This window comes from Balaenoptera ricei, chromosome 7, assembly GCF_028023285.1.
Source record: "Balaenoptera ricei isolate mBalRic1 chromosome 7, mBalRic1.hap2, whole genome shotgun sequence".
NCBI classification, from domain to species: Eukaryota; Metazoa; Chordata; class Mammalia; order Artiodactyla; family Balaenopteridae; genus Balaenoptera; species Balaenoptera ricei.
Window position 1 is genome coordinate 94,028,763 of NC_082645.1, and position 19,809 is coordinate 94,048,571.

Below are 19,809 nucleotides of genomic sequence, written 5' to 3' on the forward strand. Positions count from 1 at the left end.
GGGCCACTCTTCATCGCGGTGTGCGGGGCTCTCCCTGTCGCGGCCTCTCTTGTTGCAGAGCACAGGCTCCAGATGCGCAGGCTCAGTAGTTGTGGCTCACGGGCCTAGTTGCTCCGCGGCATGTGGGATTTTCCCAGACCAGGGCTCGAACCCGTGTCCCCTGCATTGGCAGGCAGATTCTCAACCACTGCGCCGCCAGGGAAGCCCTCCAGCATTTATTGTTTGTAGATTTTTTGATGATGTCCATTCTGACTGGTGTGAGATGATATCACATTGTAGTTTTGATTTGCATTTCTCTAATGATTAGTGATGTTGAGCATACTTTCATGTGTTTGTTGGCAATCTGTATATCTTCTTTGGAGAAATGTCTATTTAGGTCTTCTGCCCATTTTTGGACTGGGTTCTTTGTTTTTTTGATATTCAGCTGCATGAGCTGCTTGTATATTTTGGAGAGGAATCCTTTGTCAGTTGCTTCATTTGCAAATATTTTCTCCCATTCTGAGGGTTGTCTTTTCTTCTTGTTTATGGTTTCTTTGCTGTAGAAAAGCTTTTAAGCTTCATTAGGTCCCAATAGCTTATTTTTGTTTTTATTTCCATTACTTTAGGAGATGGATCAAAAAGGATCTTGCTGTGATTTATGTCATAGTGTTCTGCCTATGTTTTCCTCTAAGAGTATTATAGTGTCTGGCCTTACATTTAGGTCTTTACTCCATTTTGAGTTTATTTTTCTATGTGGTGTTAGGGAGTGTTCTAATTTCATTCTTTTGCATGTTGCTGTCAGTTTTCCCAGAACCACTTATTGAAGAGGCTGTCTTTTCTCCATTGTATATTCTTGCCTCCTTTATCAAAGATAAGGTGACCATATGTATGTGGGTTTATCTCTGGGCTTTCTATCTTGTTCCATTGATCTATATTTCTGTTTTTGTGCCAGTACCATACTGTCTGATTACTGTAGATTTGTAATATAGTCTGAAGTCAGGGAACATGATTCTTCCAGCTCCGTTTTTCTTTCTCAAGATTGCTTTGGCTATTTGGGGTCTTTTGTGTTTCCATACAAATTGTGAAATTTTTTGTTGTAGTTCTGTGAAAAATGCCAGTGGTAGTTTGATAGGGATTGCACTGAATATGTAGATTGCTTTGGGTAGTATAGTCATTATCACAATGTTGATTCTTCCAATCCAAGACCATGGTATATCTCTCCATCTGTTTGTGTCATCTTTGATTTCTTTCATCAGTGTTTATAGTTTTCTGCATGCAGGTCTTTTGTCTCCATAGGTAGGTTTATTCCTAGATATTTTATTCTTTTTGTTGCAATGGTAAATGGGAGTGTTTCCATAATTTCTCTTTCAGATTTTTCATTGTTAGTTTATAGGAATGCAAGAGATTTCTGTGCATTAATTTTGTATCCTGCTACTTTACCAAATTCATTGATTAGCTCTAGTAGTTTTCTGGTAGCATCTTTAGGATTCTCTATGTATAGTATCATGTCATCTGCAAACAGTGACAGCTTTCCTTCTTCTTTTCTGATTTGGATTCCTTTTATTTCTTTTTCTTCTCTGATTGCTTTGGCTAAAACTTCCAAAACTTTGTTGAATAATAGTGGTGAGAGTGGGCAACCTTGTCTTGTTCCTGATCTTAGTGGAAATGGTTTCAGTTTTTCACCATTGAGAATGATGTTGACTGTGGGTTTTTCATATATGGCCTTTATTATGTTGAGGTAAGTTCCCTCTATGCCTACTTTCTGGAGGGTTTTTATCATAAATGGGTGTTGAATTTTGTTGAAAGCTTTTTCTGCATCTATTGAGATTATCATATGGTTTTTACCCTTCAATTTTTTAAAATGGTGTATCACATCGACTGATTTGTGTATATTGAAGAATCCTTGCATTCCTGGGATAAACCCCACTTGATCATGGTGTATGACCTTTTATTTTGCTGTTGGATTCTGTTTGCTAGTATTTTGTTGAGGATTTTTGCATATATGTTCATCAGTGATATTGGCTTGTAGTTTTCCTTTTTTGAGGCATCTTTGTCTGGTTTTGGTATCAGGGTGATGGTGGCCTCGTAGAATGCGTTTGGGAGTGTTCCTCCCTCTTCTATATTTTGGAACAGTTTGAGAAGGATAAGTGTTAGCTCTTCTCTAATTGTTTGACCGATTTCACCTGTGAAGCCGTCTGGTCCTGGGCTTTTTTTTGTTGGAAGATTTTTAATCACAGTTTCAATTTCGTTGCTTGTGATTGGTCTGTTTATATTTTGTATTTCTTCCTGGTTCAATCTCGGATGGTTGTGCATTTGTAAGAATTTGTCCATTTCTTCCAGGTTGTCCATTTTATTGGCATATAGTTGCTTGTAGTAATCTCTCATGATCCTTTGTATTTCTGCAGTGTCAGTTGTTACTTCTCCTTTTTCATTTCTAATTCTGTTGATTTGAGTGTTTTCCCTTTTTATCTTGATAAGGCTGGCTAATGGTTTATCAATTTTGTTTATCTTCTGAAAGAACCAGCTTTTAGTTTTATTGATCTTTGCTATTGTGTCCTTCATTTCTTTTTCATTTATTTCTGATGTGATTTTTATGATTTCTTTCCTTCTGCTAACTTTGGGTTTTTTTGTTCTTCTTTCTCTAATTGCTTTAGGTGTAAGGTGAGGTTGTTTATTTGAGATTTTTTTTGCTTTCTGAGGTATGATTTTACTGCTATAGCTGTCCCTCTTAGTACTGCTTTTGCTGCATCCCATAGGTTTTAGGTTGTTGTATTTTCATTGTCATTTGTTTCTAGGTATTTTTTTATTTCCTCTTTGATTTCTTCAGTGATCTCTTGGTTATTTAGTAATGTATTGTTTAGCCTCCACGTGTTTGTATATTTTACAGGTTTTTTTCCTGTAATTGATATCTAGTCTCATAACGTTGTGGTTGGAAGAGATACTTGATACGATTTCAATCTTTTTAAATTTACCAAGGCTTGATTTGTGACCCAAGATATCATCTATCCTGGAGAATGTTCCATGAGCACTTGAGAAGAAAGTGTATTCTGTTGTTTTGGATGGAATGTCCTATAAATATCAATTCAGTCCATCTTGTTTAATGTGTCATTTAAAGTTTGTGTTTCCTTATTTATTTTCATTTTGGATGATCTATCCATTGGTGAATGTGGGGTGTTCAAGTCCCCTACTATGATTGTGTTACTGTCAATTTCCCCTTTTATGGCTGTTAGCATTTGCCTTATGTATTGAGGTGCTCCTACGTTGGGAGCATAAATATTTATAATTGTTATATCTTCTTCTTGGATTGATCCCTTGATCATTATGTAGTGTCCTTCTTTGTCTCTTGTAATAGTCTTTATTTTAAAGTGTATTTTGTCTGATATGAGAATTGCTACTCCAGATTTCTTTTGATTTCCATTTGCATGGAATATCTTTTTCCATACTCTCATTTTCAGTCTGTATGTTCCCTAGGTCTGGAGTGGGTGTCTTGTAGACAGCATATATATGGGTCTTGTTTTTGTATCCATTCAGCCCGTCTATGTCTTTTGGTTGGATCATTTAATCCATTTACATTTAAGGTAATTATCAATATGTATGTTCCTATTACCATTTTCTAAATTGTTTTGGGTTTGTTATTGTAGGTCTTTTCCTTATCTTGTGTTTTCTGACTAGAGAAGTTCCTTTAGCATTTGTTTTAAATCTGGTTTGGTGGTGCTGAATTCTCTTAGCTTTTGCTTGTCTGTAAAGGTTTTAATTTCTACATCAAATCTGAATGAGATCTTTACTGAGTAATTTTGGTTGTAGGTTTTTCCCTTTCATCACTTTAATTATGTCCTGCTACTCCCTTCTGGAATCCAAAGTTTCTGCTGAAAGATCAGCTGTTAACCTTATGGGGATTCCATTGTATGTTATTTGTTGTTTTTCCCTTGTTGCTTTTAATATTTTTTCTTTGTATTTAATTTTTGATAGTTTGATTAATATGTGTCTTGGTGTGTTTCTCCTTGTTTTTATCCTGTACGGGACTCTCTGTGCTTCCTGGACTTGATTGACTATTTCCTTTCCCATATTAGGGAACTTTTCAACTATCATCTCTTCAAATATTTTCTCAGTCCCTTTCTTTTTCTCTTCTTCTTCTGGGACCCCTATAGTTCGAATGTTGGTGCGTTTAATGTTGTCCCAGAGGTCTCTGAGACTGTCCTAAATTCTTTTCATTCTTTTTTCTTTATTCTGCTCTGCAGTAGTTATTTCCACTATTTTATCTTCCACGTCACTTATCCGTTCTTCTGCCTCAGTTATTCTACTACTGATTCCTTCTAGAGAATTTTAAATTTCATTTATTGTGTTGTTCATCATTCTTTGTTTGCTCTTTAGTTCTTCTAGGTCCTTGTTAAATATTTCTTGTATTTTCTCCATTCTGTTTCCAAGATTTTGGATCTTCTTTACTATCATTATTCTGAATTCTTTTTCAGCTAGACGGCCTATTTCCTCTTCATTTGTTTGGTCTGGTGTGTTTTTACCTTGCTCCTTCATCTGCTGCATACTTCTCTGTCTTCTCATTTTGCTTACCTTACTGTGTTTGGGGTCTCCTTTTTGCAGGCTGCAGGTTCGTAGTTCCCATTGTTTTTGGTGTCTGCCCCCAGTGGGTAACATTAGTTCAGTGGGTTGTGTAGGCTTCCTGGTGGAGGGGACTGGTGCCTGTGTTCTGGTGGATGAGGCTGGATCTTGTCTTTCTGTTGGGCAGGACCGTGTCCAGTGGTGTGTTTTGGGGTGTCTGTAACATTATTATGATTTTAGGCAGCCTCTCAGCTAATGGTTGGGGTTGTGTTCCTGTCTTGCTAGTTGTTTGGCATAGGGTGTCCAGCACTGTAGCTTGCTGGTCGTTGAGTGTAGCTAGGTCTTAGCATTGAGACAGAGATCTCTGGGAGAGCTCTAGCCAAGTGATATTACTTGGGGCCAGGAGGTCTCTGGTGGTCCAATGTACTGAACTCGGCTCTCCCACCTCAGAGGCTCAGGCCTGACACCCAGCTGGAGCACCAAGACCCTGTCAGCCACATGGCTCAGAAGAGAAGGGGAAAAAAAAATGAAAGAAAGAAAAATAAAATAAAACAAAATAAATGTTATTAAAATAAAAAATGTAAAAGAATATTATTAAAATAAAAAAAATTTTTAAGTAATTAAAAAAAAAGAAGAGAGCAACCAAACCAATAAACAAATCTACCAATGATAAACAGTGCTAAAAACTATACTAAGATAAACATAAAAATCAGTAACTAGTCTGTCACATACATCAAACCTCAAGTCTATAGCTGCTCCCAAAGTCCACCACCTGAATTTTGGGTTGATTCGTTGTCTATTCATGTGTTCCACAGATGCAGGGTACATCAAGTTGATTGTGGAGATTTAATCCGCTGCTCCTGAGGCTGCTGGGAGAAATTTCCATTTCTCTTTTTTGTTCACACAGCTCCTGGGGTTCAGCTTTGGATTTGGCCCCACCTCTGCGTGTAGGTTGCCCTCTAGCATCTGTTTTTTGCCCAGACAGGAGGCAGTTAAAGGAGTGGTTGATTGGTAGCTCTGGTTCACTCACACCGGGTGGAGGGAAGGGTATGGAATGAGGGACAAGCCTGCGGTGACAGAGGCCAGCGTGATGTTACAACATCCTAAGGGATGCCGTGTGTTATGCCGGGGAAGTTGTCCCTGGATCACGGGACCCTGGCAGTGGCGGGCTGCACAGGCTCCCGGGAGAAGAGGTGTGGAGAGTGACCTGTGCTTGCACACAGGATCCTTGGTGGCTGCAGCAGCAGCCTTAGCATCTCATGCCCGTCTCTGGGGTCCGCGCTGATAGCCGCGGCTCGCGCCCATCCCTGGAGCTCGTTTAGGTGGTTCTCTGAATCCCCTCTCCTCAACCCCAAAACAATGGTGTCTTGCCTCTTAGGAAAGTCCAGACTTTCTCAGACTCCCTCCTGGCTAGCTGTGGCGCACTAGCCCCCTTCAGGCTGTGTTCACACAGCCAACCCCAGTCCTCTCCCTGGGATCTGACCTCCAAAGCTCGGGCCTCAGCTCCCAGCCCCCGCCCGCCCCAGCGGCTGAGCAGACAAGCCTCTCAGGCAGGTGAGTGCTGGTCGGCACTGATCCTCTGTGTGCAAATCTCTCTACTTTGCCCTCTGCACCCCTGTTGCTGCGTTCTCCTCTGTGGCTCCAAAGCTTCCCCCCCGCCCACCCCCCGTCTCTGCCAGTGAAGGGCCTTCCTAGTGTGTGGAAACTTTTCCTCCTTCACAGCTCCCTCCCAGAGGTGTAAGTCCCATCTGTATTCTTTTGTCTCTGTTTTTTCTTTTTTCATCTGCCCTACCCAGGTACATGGGGAGTTTCTTGCCTTTTGGGAAGTCTAAGGTCTTCTGCCTCCGTTCAGTAGGTGTTCTGTAGGAGTTGTTCCACATGTAGATGTGTTTTTGATGTATTTGTGGGGAGGAAGTTGATCTCCACGTCTTACTCCTCTGCCATCTTGAAGGTCCTCTAGTTACCTATTTTATACATAGTAGTATATATATGTCAATCCCAATCTCCCAATCTCCCAGTTCATCCCACCTCACTCCCTTGGTATCCATACATTTGTCCTCTCTGTCTGTGTCTCTATTTCTGCTTTGCAAATAAGTTCATCTGTATCATTTGTCTAGATTCCACATATAAACAATATTATACAATATTTGTTTTTCTCTTTCTGACTTACTTCATTCTGTATGACAGTCTCTAAGTCCATTCACATCTCTGCAAATGGCACAATTTCATTCCTTTTTATGGCTGAGTAACATTCCATTGTATATATGTACCACACCTTCTTTATCCATTCCTCTGTTAATGGACATTTAGGTTGCTTCCATGTCCTGGCTCTTGTAAATAGTGAGCAGCTTCCTTCTGGGGCCTTTAATGGTCATAAAATTCATACAGAACCAAGGGGAGTACTAATGTGTTTCTTTTCCCCCTAGAATGATTGTCATTTATTGTGTAGAAATAAAGAAGTTCAGGGAAAGACAAATGCACACAGTAGGGACCCAAAGGGTCATTGGCACATTTCAAATGATCTAAGACATCTTGGATTAAGAGAAATAATTAGCCATTAATTCAGCCTTCAGACTATGCTTTTCTCTAGGTAATAAACTTAAGAGATCAAAACATAAAAATGGCATTATCTTTTGCCCAATGAGAAGATATGTGTTATACTGAAAATCATTAAAAAGGCAAAACAATAAAATCAAATGTTTATACAAGTAAATACTAAATACTATTTCTGTGATTTTCAAAAGTTACTCAAATTCTCTGAGCCCTTGTTTATTCACCTCTAAAGCAAAGGTGTAATACTTTACTGGGTTATTGTGAGGATTAATAAAATAACATATGTGAGATGCTTATTTCCATGTTTGACACCTAGTAGGGCATAAAAGTCTTGCTTCCCTTTTCTTCTTTCTTCCCTTTTTTGTATAATACCTTGGGGAAAACTGTCAGTTTGCACCTTTCAATCAGTTGATTGAAATATGTTTCCATGTGAGATTTTATCTGGAGTATTACTTGGTTCTCACCATTACTCTATTAGGAAAACCATCATTTCTCTTCCTGATTGTTAATAGTAGAATCTATAATTTCTTTCATCAATTTTTCAGTCACATTCTTATATTTCAAAATGATAATTCTGCACTTGAAATTTGAATTAAACAAATTCAAACGTTCTTATGCTACCATTTTAAGTGTTCTTATGCTACCATTTTAAAAAGTAAAGAATGGCGTTAGAACTCTCCTGAAGAAATTGCTACACACAAAATCCTTGGCAGGTAAATGTCACAGAAAGCATTTCTGACATTCCAGCTTCAAAAAATCATAAAAATATCTTTGAAATAAAAATTAAGGGGGCATTCAGCAAAAGAAATAGATAAAGACAGGAAAATTGAAGAACTAGGAGAGAGAAAAATAGATTATATTATATATAATGATATAATATTTTACATATTTATATTATATTTTACAATTATGTTTTTAAAACTTTGAAGGAAGAATTTATATATCTGAAAAATGGAATGGAAAATAAATTTTAGAGCTAGAAACAACATATAGCTCAATTAGAAGAAAATTAATTGCAAGATTTAAATTGATGACATCAAATGGAAACAAGTTTAGTAATTTACAAACTTCTTTCCTGAGACTCTGTGGTCCTAGTCTTAAGGAACAAAATTAGTCATATGAGTGTACATTCATACTTAAACTGTAAAGACCCATTTAGAGCTTTTAATCTAAAAAAGCATACAACATTGACCACTCTAAAATTTTTAAACTGTGTTCATTGAGTTATAAATGACAATGCAAATTGCTTTGTTATATAGTAGAAATGCTATTAACCATAACAAAATAACCATTTAACATTAGGAAAGACACATTAAGTTGAAATGTTGTCTCTTGTTGCCCATTGTACGTTATAACATTAAGTGAGAACTACTTGAAGGCTAATTGATGATACATCTTGGGGAAGACGCTGTGATAGGAAATAAAATCTCATGAAATCTAAACAGCAATGCTAGTGTTGCCCCAAATCTCCATTTTACCAAATGAGATCCAGAGGAGTGTTTGAAAGTTAACTTTTAAAATTCAAGAACAGATTGGTATTTAATATGGGTGAGTTATTGTTAAAAGATATAAAAGAAGGGTTCTTTATATTAGCATCAGTCAGGATCCCGGGAGGTAGAAGAATCAGGTAGTTTGTTTAAATGGAGAGAATTTAATAAAGGGGCGACCTACGTAAGAGTGGACAGGGCTAAATAAAAAGAAATAAAGAGTTGTTGATACTCACAGGAATTACCAACTTTGGCCTCTCTTAACATCCCTGGGACTAGACCATCAAGGGGAGGAAGGAAAATTACCATTTCTCCAGTGAAATCAGCAACCATGAAAGAGGGGCTACCCTGCAGGAGCTATGATCACAGAGAAAGGAAGTGTGTCCAGAGAAGCTCCACCAGACAAGGCAGGGAACAAAAAATGCCCTGAGGCCTTTCCTCTCTTACTCTCCCACAGGTACCATGCATTGGTCAAACCGCATCTAAAGTCAGCCAGCAAGGGAGCCCACACGTACAGCCTCCCAGACACAGAGAAGGGAGAATACAAGTGAAAAATTTGTCAGGGGAGAGGGAAAAAAGGAAAAGAAGCAACATGACAACATCGCTATTGAAAACAGGCTTTAACATTGGATTATGCAATTGTCTTAATGCATCTTTCTCATTCATACATTCCATTAAATCTTGGTAAGTTTATTGAGTACCTAAAGAAGGAAAGACACTGGGCTTTGATTTCATGTCATAGCAAAGAATTTACATTAACGGTGAAAGGTCTTGATTTGTTTAACATGGATACTATATTTGATTATATCACTAACAGTATTTGCACATAGGGTAAGGGATTATTCAATCAACAGGCATTTAGTGGGATTTTGTAGGGATCTATAGGACATGAATATAATGACAACAATAATAAAATACAGGATTTATTTCTATAGATATAATCTATGTAACATGTTTTATGCACATGTATTAGTATTAAGTTTTGACATTTTTATGTTCTAAGAAGTAGGAAAGGGCTTCCCCGGTGGTGCCGTGGTTAAGAATCTGCCTGCCAATGCTGAGGACACGGGTTCGAGCCCTGGTCCGGGAAGATCCCATGTGCCGCGGAGCAACTAAGCCCATGATCCACAACTACTGAAGCCCATGTGCCTGGAGCCCATGCTCTGCAACAAGAGAAGCCACTGCAGTGAGAAGCCCGCGCACCACAACGAGGAGTAGCCCCCACTCGCTGCAGCTAAAGGAAAGCCCATGCGCAGCAACAAAGACCCAACGCAGCCAAAAATAAATAAATAAATTTACTAAAAAAAAAAAAGAAGAAGTAGGAAAAATAAAAAGGAGTGCAAGTTTTAGAGTAATTGCATACTTGAGACTAGAAATGAGACTAGAGATATTTAATAACTTATGTGCAGTAGGTACTGTGTGCAAGTCCCATTTAAAGATTTTACGTCAAGGGTGGAACTTGCAATAGCCAAGACATGGAAGCAACCTAAATGTCCATTGACAGACAAAAGGATAAAGAAGATGTGGTACATATATACAATGGAATATTACTCAGCCATAAAAAAGAATGAAATAATGTCATTTGCAGCAACATGGATGGACCTAGAGATTGTCATACTAAGAGAAGTAAGTCAGGCCAAGAAAGACAAATATCATATGATATCACTTATATGTGGAATCTAAAAAAAAAAAGATATAAATGAACTTATTTACAAAACAGAAACAGACTCACAGACTGAGAAAACAAACTTATGGTTACCAAAGGGGAAAGGTGGTGGGGAGGGATAAATTAGGAGGTTAGGATTAACATGTACACACTACTATATTTAAAATAGATAATCAACAAGGACCTACTGTATAGCACAGGGAACTCTACTCAATATTCTGTAATAATGTATATGGGAAAAGAATCTGAGAAAGAATAGATATATGCATATGTATAACTGAACCACTTTGCTGTACACCTGAAACTAACACAAAATTGTAAATCAACTATATCCCAATATAAAATAAATATTAAATTAAAAAAATTAAAAAACAAAAATTAAAAATTTAAAAAGACATAATAACTTGAAAGTGAGAAATCTATAAAAACTCCAGAAGTGTGGTTTGATGTATAACTTACGGAGAATCCCTGAAAAGAAAATGAATTGATCCCCAGGGCACATGCGGAGATAATGTTCTCAAGCTAGCATATGTGCTGTTCTGCTGTGTGTTGCTGTGGAAAATGATTCAGGATATATTGGAATAAAAAAATCTACAAGAAAAAGGAAGTGTCAAGATCTTTGAGACAACATCAAATGATATAAAACATGGGCAACTGGAGGCGCAAAAGGTAAAGAAACAGACAATAGGACAAAATAAAGATTTAAAGATATAATGGCCAAGAATTTTCCACGATTTATGAAAGATATCAACCAATGGATCCTAGAAAATCAGCAAAATGAAAGCAGAATATATCTATAGATCTATAATTTTAACATATACTCAATATATATATTCAGAGTATATACACATATATATTTAAAGGCTATTTCTTAATTTAAAACATATGTAGTAATAATACATTGTGAAGTTTATTACAGGTAAAAATAAAATATAGGACAACACGAACACAAAAGACAAGAAGAAAGGGAAGTGAAATCATGCTGGTGTAAAGTTCAGACATTGTAAAGCACTCTAATATTAGTTGAAAATATATCATGATAAGTTAAAGGTACACATTTTATTATTATAACCACTAAAAATAACTCAAAGTTTAGAATCTGTATTTCATAGTGTATGCTTTAGAAATATGACATAGTTCAGGTAGAATGAGCCAAATCCAAATATCAATTAAGATTCTAAATCAGTCTTTGTTCACTGAATTATATCAAAGTATATGAGAAAATGTAATCATTCCTTGAAAATTTACTATGTACCAGGTACTAACTGAATACCTAAATGTACTATCTCAGTTGATTTCCACAACTCCACAGTGAAAAACCGGAGTACCGAAGTTTTATAGCTAATTACTTGGAGAGCCAGAATTTAGACCTAGATAGTTTAATTTCAGACCATGTACTTTTAACCACAGTGATGTGCTGCTTCCTACATCTACATAACATTTTTTTTCATGAGCGAAAACTAGATTAGCCCAAATGTATTGCCAATGTAAAACCATATGGTATTAGACAACTTTCATTATCTGCCTAATCAGGCACTGAGCAGTTTGTTTACTATTCTAAAACTTGTGTGTGGGTAGATTACCCATGAATCTATAGAACTCTTCAGCTCAGGGGAAAATGTGATCATATTAGTCGTAAACAAAATTTATGTTTCTTATTCCTGCTCATTGTTGCAAGCCCTCTAGCTCTTCCTTAAGTCATTTTTTGGTTTTTCCAGGGCATGTCTCACATGTGCTCCCAGATTTGACATATGCCTTTTTTTCCTGTCCTGATGGGGATCTCCCCAGCCATGCCTGCAATGGAGGATTCTGCTATCTGGGATGCTGTGTGAGCCACGTCACCGTGGCCACTGCTCCTGGTACTCGCTTATGTCCAGAACCCAGATGACCATGCCAAGGCCACTGTCGTCCAACATCTCTAAAGCCATGCCGGTGCCTACTGTTCCTGTTAGTGCCCGTCTTTGCTGTGGAACCTGGAAAGCTGGGTGCCTCTGGAGCCTCCACTGTCTGGAGGGCCCCTCTGCCCAGGCACAGCTGAGCCCTGGAGTCAGGCCAAGTGACCCTGATCTCAGAGTGCTCTTTGCCTAGTTGTTCTCCTTCCATGGGCATTATTCAGTACAAGCATTCTCAGCCCTGCCTGACATTAGAACTACCTGGAGCACATAGAAAAATATCAATGCTTGACATGTGCCCTGAGGTTCTGGATTAATATGCCCAGGTCCCAGGTGAGTCTGGGTTTGAAGAATCTCTGAGTTAGAAGGCTATCAAAACAACCTGCCTTCCTTCACAGTGTGCAACAGAGAGGGCACCCACTGAATAAAGTATCTCATTTATGAGGCACTCTTTCTTGCCTATTTGTTAGACAGGATACATCAATCAGAGGACAAATTTGTGCTCAGCAGCAGAACACTAGTGATTCTACATCTAGTGAGATTAGTACTATGAACACAGTAGACCCAACTACCCACAGACCCCTTGATAGTTCTAAGGTGTGTAATCAGCAGATCTCTCTCTCATCAGATTATAGAACTTTGATATTGGCAGAATCTCCTAAGCCCATCATGCTATTTGTGGATAAACAATGTAAAGGCACTCAATGCAAATAAAAAGAAAATGAACGGGTCTTTGGGGAAAAGCAATTGTTTCACAGAGACTCATTTTCTCACAGAAGAACCAAAACGCACTGAAAATATTTGCTCTGGCCCTGCAAGTAAGTATATTTAATTAGCTCTTTAAATGCCCTGTTTGTCCACCCCTGCTGGAATCAAGTTTTATAAAATTTATTTTAACTTTAATGGAATAGCATTGTGTCATTATATTATTCCTCTTTTAACAACTAAATAAAATCAGTAACCAATTAGTGGAAAGAATATCTTGTACCACATTCTTCACTCCATTTTAACTATTGAAATATTGAGCCAAAGACAGCAGTCCATTGTGTCAGAATTCCCATCAATTGTTGTCTTGCCAGCTGCCAAGGGGTCTCATTAACTACAGTGTTTATATAGAATATAAGGAAAATATTATTTTGAGTTCTGCCGAACAGTTCCATTTGTATTTATTCTACAGCAGAGACCCTCTGTTCAAGATTGGATATTCTCTAGTAAAAACTGAACAATTAGGAAAGTGACTTGGTTCTTTCACCAGTAACACAAAAAGGATAGATAATGACGTCAAAATTCTAGGTTGGAGAGAAGAGGAGGATGGGTAAACTGTGCCATTTATATGGGTAAGATTATGGTAGAGCTAGCACTGGACCAGACAGCAAATAAACACACTTAGAATCTCTCCCAGGAGACAACCCAGGTGCTGTGGTAGTCATCAGCTAATTCAGAAAGTCAGGATTTTTCCTTTGCATTAATGTTGCATGAAGGGCCGTACCAATGGAAGAATATAATGAGTACTTGATTTCTTTACTCCATAAGAAATCTCATGGAAATACCTTTTGCTTCTTAAACCAAATCTATGAGGCTGAGAGGGTTATGAGGTAATGCCAGGTCAACATTTGATTCCTTGCTAACTTGGAACATTAATTGTGCCAATGGAATCAAAGAAAGTGCTGTGATGGATTGTTTCATAAATCAGAATTTAGTTCAGTCAAAAGTAGAATCCTCTTTCTAGGACTGGACTGTTAGTAACACTGAAGCACAGAATGTCTTAAAACACCAGCAAAACCCCCAAATAATCTGAATCATCCATTATATACATGGTTCAATCCAACACAATTGGCTATAAAGTAAGTCCAGTTTCCTGTTAACTGCTTGTAGAGTAAAGAAGGTCAAAAACACCTTTTTGCTGCTCTCAAGTTATCAGTATTTTTATCCATACAATGTATGAATGAACAAGTGAGTGACTGATTGAATGTGTGTGTGTGTGTGTGTGTGTGTGTGTGTGTGTGTGTGATTGTATTCAGAAAGGAAGACAGGTCACAAAGCACAGGTTCAAGACAAAACTCATTTGGTTTTTTCATTTGAGAAGGATACAGAAAAGACTCATACTTGTCTGCCCCATTTTCTGGGCATGCGAAATTTTTGGCTAGTTAGAGTGTTCTATTAGACAATTTATTTTTTATAAAAGTTTTATATTGTATTACCTAGGATTTCTCCAATTTTAAGCTAAGGACGGGAATTGTTTTCATGAAATGGCAAAAAAATATCTACTAATTAAAAACTGACCGCTTGCTGGATGAGAGGCTGCCCAAGGTCAGGACTCATTACTCCTTATCCTTTGGCTCCCTTTCTCGATGATCAAGACCTTTCAATTGCAGAGAATTTGGACAGGAAATATTAACTGTATCTAGAATGAAACAAAGGTAGCTATTTCAAATACTTTAAAAAGTACCTTTCAGATTTCTATCCATCTGTGGTGAAATCTGAAGACTTCAGAATTTTTTAAATTGTCAGAAATTATACCTCTAACCAGTTGCTACATTCTTTTGTAGATTTCATTAGCCTTCCTGTGTTTCAGAGTCTTGCACAGGAAAAAGAAAAGAGCAAGAGCTTACAGCTTTGCTTCCGCAAGTAAGACAATTTTATCATACTGATGTTCTCCTCTATTATTCCCTTATTATTACTATTATTCCTATTACTATTTATTATTCCTTTATTTTATATCTGAAAGCCTCAAAAATAGACAAAATTTGACATTAATAGTAATATCACACTTTCATTTTATTTTGGTGTGGACTTGCATGTTATCTTGGAGGTTGGTAGAACTTAGTACTTAGGGAAACTTATATAAAGAAAACTTTAAGTAGAAAAACATTTAAGGTATGTCATCGGTGATTCCAGTTAATAACCTTTATTTTTTAGATAATAATGTGTGTGTGTGTGTGTGTGTGTGTATGCCTGTGTTCGCCACTGTTGGAGAGGAAGAATTTTCCTTGACCCTTCTCAGTTCTTCTGGCTGATCCAATAATTAAATTGAAATGAGACCACTTACAGGAGAAAAACCAATTTAATTTTGTGTGTACGGGGACCCCATCTCTGGCAATAAGGACATCTCTCTACCTCCTGGCACAGGCAAGGTACCTTTCACGTGGGAGATTTATTTTCTGCTTTCAGGGGGGACAAGGGAGGTTCAGAGTGTCCTTCTTGCACTGACTGTTTCTTAAGTAATTTTAATTCAAAATGATCAGTCTGCCACTTTTGCCATATTTTGTCACAACCTGCCCTGAGCCTCATCGCCACAGATATTTTGGAAAATTTTGTCATATGACAATGAAATCAGCGATCACTTGTACTCTCAACATCCACCTCACCAACCAGAAATACCCACTATTGACATTTTAACATATAGTCCAACCTCTCTCTTTGTGTTTTAGTTCTTTTCTCTGTGTAAAACAATTTTTTATCCTGTGTGTTAAACTTAACATGAGAGCATTTAAACTAATAAAGATAGGCTAGATTGTGCTGTGGAAACAACCTCCAAATCCCAGTGAGTTATGACAATAAATCTTTATTTCTCCATCATGCTAGATCCACCATACTGGTCAGCAGGGGCTCTTCTCCCAAGGCATCTCCAGGACACGGGCTGAAGGAAGCTTTCATCATCTTTAGCTGTGCCATCTGGAACATGTGGCCACAGCAGTTGTCATCGCAAGGAAAAAAGGAATTGACATCATTCAAAGGCTTTCCACTTCCCCAATCCAGAAGTGAACACATCATTTCTGCTCATATGTAAATGGCACGGAATAGTCACATGGCCCCTGGCAGGGGGTGAGAAATCTGGAGAAACACATCTGATGTTTGGTGAGTAGCACTAGTTTTTGCTAGTAGCACAGGCATTTTCTTAGGTCAGTGAACAAATATTGACCTTTAGTGCTCAAGAATGTGTCATTGTTTGTGTAAAATTAAGTTTAAATTTACAGTGTAACACCTACCATTCCTATCTACATGGGAAAACAAAACAAAGTACCACCAGGAAGCACTCCATGCCTCTAGTGAAGGACAAATACGGGGCTATCTACTGAAGTAAGGTCAAGTATTTCATGGTAATACAAGGATTTGGGCAGAGGGAGGGTAAGTTTTCTATTGATGTGTAACAAATTACTGCAAATGTAATGGCTTAAAACAACACACATTTATTATCTCATAGGTTTCCTTGAGTCAGGAGTCTGAGTACCCTTAGCTGGATTCTCTGCTTCAGGGTCTCACTACCTGAAGTCAAGGTGTGAGCTAAGGTTGCATTCTCATCTGGGGCACTGCTGGAAAAGAGCTACCTCCAGGCTTCCCCAGATGGTTAGCAGAATTCATCTCATGGCAGCTTTAGGACTGAGGCCCCTGCTTTTTTTTTTTTTTTTTTTTCTGTCTGTTTTCTAGGAGCCACTCTCGATTCTTTCCACAGGCCCTCAGAACAGCTTACTTACTCAAAGCCAGCAAGGGGAGCCTCTCTACCTAGTCCGCTAAGAGGAAGTCTTATATAATGTAACTCAATCCAGGGAATGACATCTCATCACTTTTGCTTCTATTGGTTAGAAGCAAGTCACAGGACCCACCCACACTTGAGTAGAGGAGATCATACGAGGGTATGACTCACTGGGGGTCAGTTTAGGTGTGTCTGCCACAAGAAGCAATGGACACACTGATAGAACCAAAAGATGTGCATCGTGCTGCCATGGAAAGTGAATGGACACATAGGTATGGTAACACTTTTCCCTTTTAGAGAACACCACTCAAGTCATGTTTCCTCTAATACTTTACCCATCTGAATGCTCTGTGTACAGCTTCCCTCTTGCTCTAAATTACAGGCAATGACTCAGAAGCTTAAATGTAAATTAACTGTGCCAGACGGTAGGTGCTCCCTACCAGCTGCTGTTGTATTGTAGCAATACCAAATACCCAACTGCACGTGAGAAACCATTTCTCTTTATGGTAGATAGACTCATTTATAGTTTGAAACATTTCCATACCCCACTAGCCACCCATACCAAAACAAACAAACAAACAAAAACCAAAAAAAGAAAGAAAAAAATAAAACAAACCCTTAATGTTTGAGAAGTCCAGCATATGTAGAAGTCTGAAAATTGTCATTTTAAGAGGATGAAAATTCTTACCTTATCTTGGGTAAGATCATCTTAAGATCATCTGATCATCTTATATGATCAGCCTTTCTATCCATATGTGTTACTGATCTCTGAAAAGAGGTTTAAGTTCTCTTCATCAGGCTATGGCTGGGGAGACTACCCTGTGTTCAGAAATCATTTGGTTTCATCAGAAGACTCTCTGTTCTGTCTACCACCAGTGTAGCCTCAGTATCTAAAAGGTCAATAAACATTTCTGTGACCTATCAATGTGATATAATGAAATCCTTTCCAGGATTCTGAAATGTACCTTCAATGTTACCATGTTTAAATTTAATTGTGGATAATCAGAAGAGTTCATTCTTGTCTTTGAGGAGTTTAAAATAATATAAAATCAGAAAAAATACTCAGAGAAAGAATTTTTAAATGGCATAAGAAGAAGGAATTAATAGTTGAATCTTACTGCCAAATCACTGGGCTATGATGGCTTGGTTATAATACTGCCTAAGGCCATGGGGGTAACACATAACTTTTCAAAATTGCCTGTAATCCACTACCTTGCAGAATTGGAAGGATTTAATTTGCAGATTAATAAGGAAAAAAATTTCTCTGATGGTTTGCATCTGTAGCATGACTTTATTTTTGCTTTTGTTTTTGTTTGAATGTTTTTAACTTTCACATTGAAAAAAATTCTGACTCACAAGTAAGTTGTAAAAATAGTACAAAGAATTTCTGTATAAACTTCATCAAGGTTACTCAAATATTAATATCTTATATAATCATAGTATAATTATCAAAAAATTAAATGTGGAAATTAATATTGATACAGTAATATTAGCTGATCTAGAGACTTCATTCAAAGTTTTCTAATAGTTCCACTAATGTGTTATTTTTGGTCTAAGATCTAATCTAGGTCCACCATTGCATTTATGTGTCATGTCTCATTTGCCTCTTTTAATCTGGAACAATTCCTCAGTCTTTCCTTGTCTTTCGTGACATGTCTTTCATACTCATATATGAAGGATACTACCCAGGTTTTTAAAAAATAGAATGTCCCTCAATATAAATTTATCAGCCATTTCATCATTATAAAATTCAGGTTTTTCATTTTTGCCAAAATCCCACAGAAGTGATGTTGCGTCTTTCTTGGTGCATTCTGTCAGGAGAACATAATGTTTGTTTGTTCTATTACTGATGATACTAACTATAATCACTTAGCGTTGTGCATTAGTTTGCTAGAGCTGCTGTTACCAAATACAAAATCAACTATACTCCAATATAAAATAAAATAAAATAAAGGATAGGGCTTGAACTGGGGTCATTAAAGTTAGGAAGCAGCTATACAGGCAGAAAGGAGCAAAGGAATATCAGCATACTAAAATTAATAAAATTATTCATAATAATATTAGACAAATCCATTCTATTTTAACATTTTCCTTATAATACATAATTTCAAGTTACAGACAATTCTGTCTATGAGACAAAAGTAGTTGATGGTAATGATCAGATCAGAAAATGAGTAAGATAAGTAATTTTTAAAAGTAAAAATATGATTTTGCTTAAATCCTGGAATTTTTATTGAATTAACAAATTTCATCACATAGATTTTTGAAAATATACCTGATTGAAATTTAACTATAGTATCTCCTTTTTCTGTATATTCTTCCCTCAACATGCTACATTTCCCACCATTTATAAACACTTTTACTAAAATAAATGTTAGTATTCTTTTGCATAAATTTCACCCACAAGTACAACTACAAGAAATAAGTTAGCATGTTGTATAGTACTTAAAATGGTTGAATCATCTATGGATATAGCCATAAGGAATCATTCAGGATATATTGGTAGATAAAAGGTTTAGGCAAGTCTTATTCTTAATAATAACTCATTTTTTTATTCTAGCTGGACTCACAGACTTTTGTGCTTTTTAAACAAATTATTGGTATTTTTAAAGGGGAGCAGTGTTCCTTTCATTTCCGTTTTTGCAACTTTGAAAAGAATATTATGACTAATGACCAATTTCAGGTGAACCACCTGGCAAATGTTGCATTAATGGTTAAGAGTGGAATAGAGACATTAGGTCTCAAGGCATCGTGCCACAATCTTCAGATCACTCAACACTCTAGTCATATTAAATCTTAATTTTTCCCAGTTTTTCATGTGGGACATTTGATTTCTGTTTAATTATTTTGCTGTGTGAAGTGTTTTCTGGGCATTTTGCCCAGTTGGTTTTATTTTTACACATTTATTTGTACTCAGTATCAGATTTAATTTTGGAGATACATATTCGAGATTATGATTTTTACATTTATAATCAGTATTGGTGGTATAATTTAAAAATCTCTGAAAAAGTGAAATATAAATCATATGGTTTGCTCTTCACCAGAGTATTATTTTCAAATGTCAAACCATTGTAAATAAAGTCAGAGAAACAATATACTGAAATAATCAACTGCTGAATTCAGATGGGAATAAGATTTAAAAATTTAAAATCTCATAGTAAAATTTTATTTACATGATAAAGTTACACAGAAACTAGTTTTATT

General features: G+C 37.0%; 1 long non-coding RNA gene across 1 annotated transcript in view; it reads left to right on the forward strand.

Annotated features, from left to right (window-relative positions):
* The window catches only part of LOC132368665 (uncharacterized), a 131,220-nt gene extending 115,254 nt beyond the window's left edge, over positions 1-15,966 (forward strand). The window contains exon 3 of the long non-coding RNA XR_009504144.1: positions 15,717-15,966. This is a non-coding gene — a long non-coding RNA (uncharacterized LOC132368665). The remainder of the gene's footprint in view (positions 1-15,716) is intronic.
* The last annotated feature ends 3,843 nt before the right edge of the window (positions 15,967-19,809 follow it).